General features: G+C 36.9%; 1 pseudogene; it reads left to right on the top strand.

The window, feature by feature from the left end:
* Positions 1-295: 295 nt before the first annotated feature.
* Positions 296-8,622, top strand: LOC109071259 (annotated as a pseudogene).
* The last annotated feature ends 1,268 nt before the right edge of the window (positions 8,623-9,890 follow it).

Genomic DNA, 9,890 nt, shown 5'->3' with positions numbered 1-9,890 from the left:
TTTAATGTAGTTCACAGGCCTCTTATCAACACACAAAAGAGGAACAGAAACTTAAGTGTAAAACAGAATTCTATGATCTTAAAAGCAACAACAAAACTCATTAAATTAACTCCAAGCTGAAAAAAAAGATCCCACAATTGCATTTGTTCACTGTGAAGGAACTCAGTATCTGTGGACAATCCTGTCTGAGAAATGAAAAGCTCCACTGCATGTGAAAGTTGCTATGAAAATGTGAAAAACTTTGCATGTTGTTCTCTTTTAACTTCCTCTTTTTTTCCCTCTGGTTCACTAATTATTATGCACTGGCGTATGCTGTTTCATTTGCCCTGTGCTTTTTATAATGAGATTTTTTTTATTCTTTTACATTATCAAAATACTCTTTGAATGGATTTAAACAAAGCTGGTTTTTAAGCAGAGTCTGAGAGTAAATGTATGTGATAAGAGGAAGATAAAGTTTTCGTCTAATGCTTGTGAACTTCTGTTCTTATTGTATCACTTCATCCCTGAAAAACGGTAAGAGAATTTCTCTGTTTGCTTGCAATACATGTTTACTGTTGGATTAACCGGGACTTGTCACAACATATATTGCAGCTCTTTTTTTTTTTTTTTTTTTTTTTTTTTTTTTTTTGATTGCTTCTATTGCCCTCATAAAGTTGCTTGTAATTTACACCCTAAGTTAAAATTATAAATGAATATATAAAATGAATATATATATACAATATATATATATATATATATATATATATATATATATATATATATATATATATATATATATAAATGAATATATAAAAATCATAAATAAATGTAAAAAAAAAAACTTTTATATTTAGTGCCCATCTTAGGGGCAAAAATCTCACAATGGCCTGATCTTGTTCTTGATGGATTTCATGAGATTCACCTAAAATAAGGAAACTAAAGTCACAGAAACTAAAATAAGGCACGGTACATTGATTGTGTTGCAGGTGTTGCTATGGTGATGTCAGTCAGAATGGCTCCTCCTCTTCCTCTGATCTTTCTGCTTATGATTCACAGTGAGTCAGAACTATTTCTGCTTTTAAACATCCTCTAGTTTTATAGATGCTGTTAATTTGAATAATAATAATCAAAAAAAATTTCAGATGTTTTCAGTGAAAATAGTTTGGGTGTGAGTTACACTCATTCACACATCTGTGCACTAAAGAACTCATCAGTGATAATGAGCTGCAGTTATACATACCCTAATAGACATCAGATCATGAAAGTGTTCTGGACTAAAAACCCTGAACATGGTAAAGAGCCTCCAGATCTGTCTGAGGACCCTGAATACAGTCAGAGGCTTCAGTATCTGGGAGATAAACAGAAGAACTGCACCATCAGACTGAGTCATGTGACACAGAAGGATGAAAATGAGTACTGTTTCAGATTCATCACTGATAAACTTGGTGACAAATGGCTTGGTCATCCAGGAGTGTATCTTACTGTCACAGGTGACTTTGATTATTTTTCAACATAATGCACAGAAGAAGAGTGAAACCTCATCAGTGTATGACAGCAGCACTATATATAATGTGTGTGTTGTGTTCAGATCTTCAGGTGGAGGCTCCTGAGACAGTGACAGAGGGAGATTCAGTCCGTCTCACATGTAAAAGCAGCTGCGCTCTGACTGACAGAGCAACATTCATCTGGTACAGAAACTCACATCCATTAACTGAGAGAAGAGACAGAAACAATCAACTCCTGCTGCAGTCAGTCAGAAGAGAGGATGCAGGCAGATACAGCTGTGCTCTACAGGAACACACTTACATCTCTCCTGCTGTTCAGCTCAGTGTCACGTGTGAGTACAGAATCAATCATATTTTTTGGCCGACTGAGTAAATTTGTTTGAATATCACACAACAGAGAATTCAGATTATATAAAAGTTTTGGTTTCACTTTATTGTGATGGTCCCTTTAACACATTCTGTTGACTACGTATAAGTCACATTGCACCTACATATCTACTAACTCTCATTAGAGTATGAGTAGACTGGTAGGGTGAGGGTTAGAATAAGTTACTTATAGTCAGAAGAATGTCTGGGAGACCATCACAGTAAAGAGTGAGCAGATATTAATCAGACAGTCTACTAATACTAATGACAGTTTGTTGACAAGTAGGTGCAAAGTTATTTATTGTCAAAAGAGTGCTCAAAAGGGACCACTAAAATAAAGTGTTACGAAAGTAAAAAAAAAAAAAAAATGAATTAGAAATGCAAAACGTTTTTATTAATAGGACAATCCTCTTCCGGTTTTGGCATGGCGCCGCTGTGGCTGGATGTTCACCCCGACTCATTTTATTTGTTTTCTGTGCTATATTGCTGTTAAGTTTGTCCACAAATGTCGTGTCTACTGCATGGGTGTAGATCTCCAAACAATGCTTCTGATTCGATCCTTTATGGAGGAGTGTGGTGGGGTATGTGCCTGGTGTGGTCTGAGTGTGTTTTCTGCCCTGTTTATATGTCCGTCTGCACCCGTTACTCGCTATGGAAAAGGCCTAATGGGACACACAAAGAAGGGGCGGAGAAGGAGAGGAAAAAGGGGAGGGCGGCAGGTGCATTTTAAAAGACTCCTAAAGCTGGGACTTTTTTATGATGGCTCCAGACCATTATATCTTCGTTCTGTCTTTCGGGACGTCCCTAGGGTTTTGGTCCCTCTGCCCCAGAGAAAACTTACATTGGGTCGCAGTGTGTGCGCTGTGCACCTGAGCCTCGCCCTCTGCACCAGGTGTTGTTTCGTCACCGCTGAAGATGGCTTTGATTAATGCCTGTTCAATTTCAAACAAGTAATTTCTGCTCAGTGAAATATTCACTTACAAAATCCTGGATTTTATGTTGCTGACGGAGACATGGCAAAGGAGCACGGAGTACTGTCATCTGATCGAGGTCTGTCCTGTGGATTGTTCTTTTATCAGCACTTCCTAGACTCACTGCCCACAGTCGAGGACTTGCTGTGGTTTTTAAAAAGCATTGTATTTGCCAGTCAGTGACTGCTGGTGGTACGTACGCTTCATTTGAACTACAGATGACTAAGGTTAGTCGTTCAAACTAATTTTATTGTATTTTAGTATTGGCCACCTGAGTCAGCGGCCTCTTTTCTGAGAGAATTTATTGACTTTTTATCATCCATTATTAAATTGGACAGAGTGTGTTCACGTGGATGATGATGCTTGTAATGCTGCTTATGAATTTTTAAATATTATGGAATCTTTTAACTTTATTCAACTTGTCTCTGGTCCTACTCAGAACAAGGGTCATACGCTCAATCAAGTTTTCTCTCATGGTTTAAACACTGGCACTATTTGTACTGAAGATGTATATGTTAGTGATCACAAATGCGTTTTATTTGATCTTGCTTTTAACGAGGATCCTCTGCTTGTTAAGTGAGCATCCTGTTCTCGCATGATTAACCAGCGTGCTGTTGAGAATTTCTCAGCCGCCTTTGACTCAAGCTCGGTTATTATCTCAAATGACATTGATGCTACTGTACAGTAGTTTAATGAACATTGCATCCTGCTACTGGACAGAGTGGCTCCTTTTAAAACGCGACAAACCCCCATTGTTAACACCATCCTGTGGATAAATGATGCCATCCGCTGCTTTAGACGTGTTTGTCGGATGACTGAACGTCTATGGAAAGCGATTCAGCTCCAAGTCCACCGCCTGCATCTTAGAGAGCTCTTGTCAGATCTAAACGAGATGATCAAGGATGCTACAGCATCTTATTTTATGAAACTGATATCTGCCTGCAAAAGGAATCCTAAAACTTTGTTTGAAACTGTTTAACAATATTGTTTCTCCTGCTACATCTCTTGTCCCTGTGTTTTCTAATAATGACTGCAATCATTTTTTGTCTTATTTTGTGGACAAGATTATGGCTGTCAGGGCAAACACTGCATCACCAGCAAACCCTCTTACATTTACCCGACAAAGTCTGTCAGTTTTGCACTCCTTTAGTCCCATTTCCCTAAATGACATCAATTAAGTTAGTGGGCATGATGAAACCTTCCCAAAGCCCTGTGGATATTTTGCCTACATATCTGTTTATGAAATCTATTACATCTATAGATGTAAATCTGCCCAGTCTATTACATCTATTGGCCCATGTTTGGTTTCAATTATAATTTGAATTTTGGCCGACTGAGTAAATTTGTTTGAATATACCACAACAGAGAATTCATATTACGTAAAAGTTACGGTTTTACTTTATTTTGATGGTCCCTTTAACACACATTGACTATAAGTAACATTGCACCTACATATTTACTGACTCTCATTAGAGTATAAGTAGACTGGTAGGGTTAGGCTGACATGTACTCGCAAAGTTACTTATAGTCAATAGAATGTCTTTTGGGAAACCATCACAATAAAGAGTTAGCAGATATTATTTGTCTTTCTTCTCTAAAATCTTAAAAAAGTTAGTGGCAATGCAGTTAAATATGGTTCTGAAGGCTCATAATACATGTGAGAAATTTCAATCTGGCTTTTATAAAAACCATTCGACTGAAACTGCCCTCCTTAGGGTCTCCTTAGGGACCCTGTTCCTCTGTCCTGGGGTGTGCTACAAGGTTCTGTGCTTGGCCTCTGCTGTTTAGTCTGTATATGCTTCCTTTTGACAAGATTATTAGTAATAAATATATTATCATTGTTATGCCGGTGACATCCAGTTATATATTTCTTTTAGTCCTGATAGAGTAGACAAACTGTCCCTTCTGCAGAATTGTTAATAAATGTATGTCAGATAATTTTCTGCAACTAAATAATGATAAAACTGAGGTGATGATTATTGCCCCTGACTTACTTCTAATATTAGGCAGGCTATTGGGGGTTTATCATCCTCTGCCTGCAGTGACATAAGAAATCTGGGTGTCCTTTTGGACAGGTCTATGTGTTTGAACTGTCATGTAAAATCTGTAGTCCCTTCATGTTTTTTTTTTTTTCATCTTAGGAACATTGCTAAGATTAGATCTTTGGTTTTAAAAAAAGAGATGGAGATGCTTGTTCATGGATTTATCTCTACACGGTTAGACTATTGCAGTGCACTTGTTTGAACAAATCTTCTATGGATCAATCACAGGTTGTACAGAATGAGGCTGCAGGCTTTTGACTAGGACCAGAAGGAGGTCGCACATTACTCCCGTGCTTAAGGCCCTACATTGACTTTCCGTTGGTTTTAGAGTGAATTTTAAAATTTTGGCCATTACTTATAGAGCCCTGCATGGTCAGGCACCCAGGATCTATTACATGCACACTCATCTGGCCAGTCTTTGAGATCTTCTGGCCTAGAACTTTAAATTATTTTCCAGAACAAGTCCGTGTGACTGTGCTTTCTGTGTCGTGTATTTGTACAGATGGTAATTAACTTGTTTTGATTTTAATTTTTATTGTAAAGCACTTCGTGACTCATTGTCTGTGAAAGGTGCTATATAAATAATTTTTACTTACTTTTTACTATATTTTCTTACTATTTACTATATTATTTTCATTTATATTGGACCTTTAGATCCTCCAAAGGATTCGTTTGTAGCAGTGAGTCCATCTGGTGAAATACTGGAGGGAGATTCAGTGACTCTGAGCTGCAGCAGTGATTCAAACCCACCTGCAGAAATCAGCTGGTTTAAAGAAGGAACATTTGTAGGATCTGGAAGAAACTACAGCATCTCAAACATCAGCTCTGATCACAGTGGAGAATACAAGTGCAAGTCCAAGAAATAAACATGGACAGAAAGACTCTGATGCTGTGACTTTAAATGTCACGTGTGAGTTGATGACCATGTGTACACTGTTCAAATTTCCAGAATTCATAATTTTCTAATAGTCATTGAGACGTTTCCTTTTTGTTCTTTTTTAGATCCTCCAAAAAGCATCTCAGTTTCCATAAATGGATCTGGTGAAATAGCGGAGGGAGATTCAGTGACTCTGATCTGCAGCAGTGATTCAAACCCACCTGCAGAAATCAGCTGGTTTAAAGGAAGAACATTTGTAGGATCTGGAAGAATCTACAGCATCTCAAACATCAGCTCTGATCACAGTGGAGAATACAAGTGCAAGTCCAGAAATAAACATGGACAGAAAGACTCTGATGCTGTGACTTTAAATGTCACGTGTGAGTTGATGACCATGTGTACACTGTTCAAATTTCCAAAATTCATAATTTTCTAATATTTATTGTGACATTTCATTTTTGTCCTTTTTAGATCCTCCAAAAAACGTTTCAGTGTTCATAAATGGATCTGGTGAAATAGTGGAGGGAGATTCAGTGACTCTGATCTGCAGCAGTGATTCAAACCCACCTGCTCTGAACTTCATCTGGTTTAAGGAGGATCAAAGCTTCTCTGTTGGATCTGGACAGAGTTTCAGTGCACTACAGAGTGGAAACTTCTATTGTGTTGATCTGGTTTAAGGCGGATCTCAGAGATCAGAGGCTGTTACTGTCACTGTACATGGTGTGTATCACTGAGTCATTCTGTGACTGGACAAATATTTCTGCTATTGATGAGCTATGAAAAGAAGAAAATGTCTGTGGGGGATCAAGAATTATAAAAATCTGTTAGTAATTAAAGTAATTAATGTATTTATAAAATTTCCTAAAGACAGCAACATTTGGTGCAGGCTCAGTTCGGTGTTGGAACAGTCCCTTTAAGACACAACTATAATGCATTTAGTCTGCTTTAATTTCCACATTGTATAATCCTTTTGAGCAGTAAGATTTTATTTCTATATCTGTGCCCCTGGGAGATGAGATTCAGAATGGTCAATGACGTCACATAACTGCCAAATTCAAACTTAGCTTTTGCGCTTTGGCTGGCACTGAGCCAGAGATGGACGCGCTCTGTGCTTCTCATATAATCACAACTATGCAGTGTTTTCAACCAAATGTTGATTATTTTTGGTTTCAGACATTTGAATACACAAAATTGCTCCCTGGTAGCACGTGTATCACAGAGACGTCTATTTGATGTCTGCATTTACATCTGCAAGTTGTATTTTTTAGAGTGTTTGCTCATCTGCAATACGTCTATAGGACGTTTCCAATCAGATGTCAAATTGACCTTTATTAGATGTCTTTTAGATGTCTATGATTTAGAATGTATGTAAAACTGACACCTTAAAGATCTAGATATGCTATCTAAAATACATTTAGAGTTTGTAAAATACACACAGATGTTAATGGAAGCAGCAATAACAATCCATTCAAATGTAAAAAAAAAAGGGGGGAGGGGGGGCACCAGGCATGAAATCTTTGACCATGAAGATAAATGCGAATGTGTTAGAATGCAGCTGTACACTATGAATCATGGTTTTGTTTTCTCACAGTGTATAAAGATAAAAGCATTGTCTTGTGACTTGTCTTGTTGTAGGAAGGAAGCTTCTGTATGCGGCTGGTGGAGTCACTGGAGGATTGGGAGGTTTAATCTTCATTTTCATCATTGTGTGGCTCATGTAAGTTCATGTTGTGTGTCAGGAAACACGTTAGTATACCAAACTTATTTCCTTAATGCATTTTAGATGATTCTTTTTTGCAGGAGGAAAAAACAGAGACCTAATCACATCGCACAAAAGCAGGTAAATCAAATTATCAAACGAGTATTAAGCAAATGTTATACTCAAAGGTATTAATTATTTTTGCTGTAAATACAGTGTAACAAGTAATTTTCTTTCATTTTAGGATGATCTTTATGTCAACGTATCAGCTCACAATGGGTCTCTGTCTGAATCTGATGCCGCAAATCAAAACGATGCCTTGTATTCCTTAATTACTCTCAGCAATTTCAGTCACAATCAGACTGAAGGAAAAGCGTCTGATTCTGAAGATACAGAAGAGGTCCAGTATGTATCTGTCCTGTATCATAGAAACAACGAGATGAACCAACCGGAAGAGAATGAAAGCCAGTACGACAACATTAGAAAATACCAGACTGATGCTGCAAGGAGGTGAGAAACATAGCATAACATAATTAACATATTTAGATTGAATCAGAACACTTTGAGCACTTTCGAATGTTGTTCCTGCTTTGGTTGAGGTTGTATTAACTTGCATCTGTAAGGGTCATTGATGCAATGATATCTCTGCTTATATCCATTTCACAGATCTACTGATCAGATGGTGGAGGATCAATCAGTGATTTACAGCGCAGTCAAATGATCAACAGATCAGTTTGGTGAAACTGATCTGCATGTTGACATCGCCCTCGTGTGCTGGGACTGTGGCACTGCTTGTCTGAAGCTGGAATGTCATGTCTTCTTTTTAGTTTTAGCTAAGCACTGGATTATTCCTTGTTTTTGCAAAGAGCAATTTCTCTCATTGGTCCTCTGATCAGGATGTTGCTGAAATACTAAATCATTTGTCTAGTTTGTATGAAATCTAAATCTAACCCTCCTGACAAAATGTTGGTAAAAGCAGATTAAATTTTGGCAGAAGTGTAAAGTCCAGTTGTCAAAAAGTAAATGTCCTGCCATATGTTTATTCCACCCATGAACATACGGCAGGACTTTTACTTTCTGACCCCTGGACTTCACACCAAATATAATGACTATGTTATTTTAATATACATTATTGTTGGTAAACCATCAAATAGAATAAACTCCTCATCCAATTTGTATGAAATTTGGCATGTTTTGTCGAGAGACACTTCTGACAACAACTTGTGGAGATAAATTATCTGTCAAAGCCTTTGGTGGAAATTTTCATAATTTCATCATTTTCATGACATGCCTGTGAGCACAATATCCAAATTTATCTTAGGATACACGTTGCGATATACGCAGTAACTTGTCCTATTTGATCTGATTGTGTTAATAAGGATGTCTTTCAAATCGCACAGTTTTTCCATTGTTACTTGGAATGAGTTATTATTTCAAACCTTTAAGGCCCATTTCCGTCATTCAGGCATATAAATAACACTGGCGTTGGTCAGTACTTTATGTTTAGTGTGAGTGACTATAAGTCTCACTATAGCTTCTGGTGGTTGTCAGGGAAGTGAAACCTCTGACTCCTCATCCTCTTTCTGCTCAGATATGGACACAAATGCACTGAATAAATGGCAACCTAAAAATGTGTTTTATTACGTAACGTAATGTTTATATATATATATATATATATATATATATATATATATATATATATATACATACATACATATATATACATACATATATACATATATATATATATATATATATATATATATATATATATATATATATATATATATATATATATATATATATATATATATATATATATATATTAGGTTACGCCAAATGTGTGACTAAAGAAATTCAATTGAATTAAAAAAAAATCAGCAAAACAGCCACAAACCACAAAAACTTTTGCAGATGTGTTTCGACACACTGGAGATTTGCTCATCAGACGTGCGTATGTGCTACAGGAAACACCAACACAGCCACTGTCGCATTTGCCTATTAATGGATTACCACAGAATCTATAAATAATAGCTCTACGTGGGCCCTCATATGTCAGCAGATGTATACACAGCAAAAACTCCACTCTCCTCAGAGCTTATTTGAGTATGCACTTAAAATAAACACTGAACACTGCATTTTTTTTTTTTTTTAACTGTAAGGTTATAAAACATGTTTGTTATGGCATAGAAAACACAGCAAAAATGTGTTAAGCTGCTGGTCATGTTTTGGTAACATAAACCTTGTGGTTATACCGTACATCATTCTAACCATTCATCATTTAGCCCAATCACTGATTATATGGGTGGTGTGGTAATTTTACATTATTGTAGTGATGGGAGAAATGAACCTTTCCGAAGCTTGGAATCAACTGAACCAACTGTTTTGCAAAATGAGTCACTGTTTCAAAGCGTTCAAAAGACCACACACTAGTGATGCCTGCTTGTCAAA

This window comes from Cyprinus carpio, chromosome B1 (assembly GCF_018340385.1).
Source record: "Cyprinus carpio isolate SPL01 chromosome B1, ASM1834038v1, whole genome shotgun sequence".
NCBI classification, from domain to species: domain Eukaryota; kingdom Metazoa; phylum Chordata; class Actinopteri; order Cypriniformes; family Cyprinidae; genus Cyprinus; species Cyprinus carpio.
Note: the sequence above shows the minus strand (reverse complement) of the source record. Positions and strands in the feature narration are given on the sequence as shown.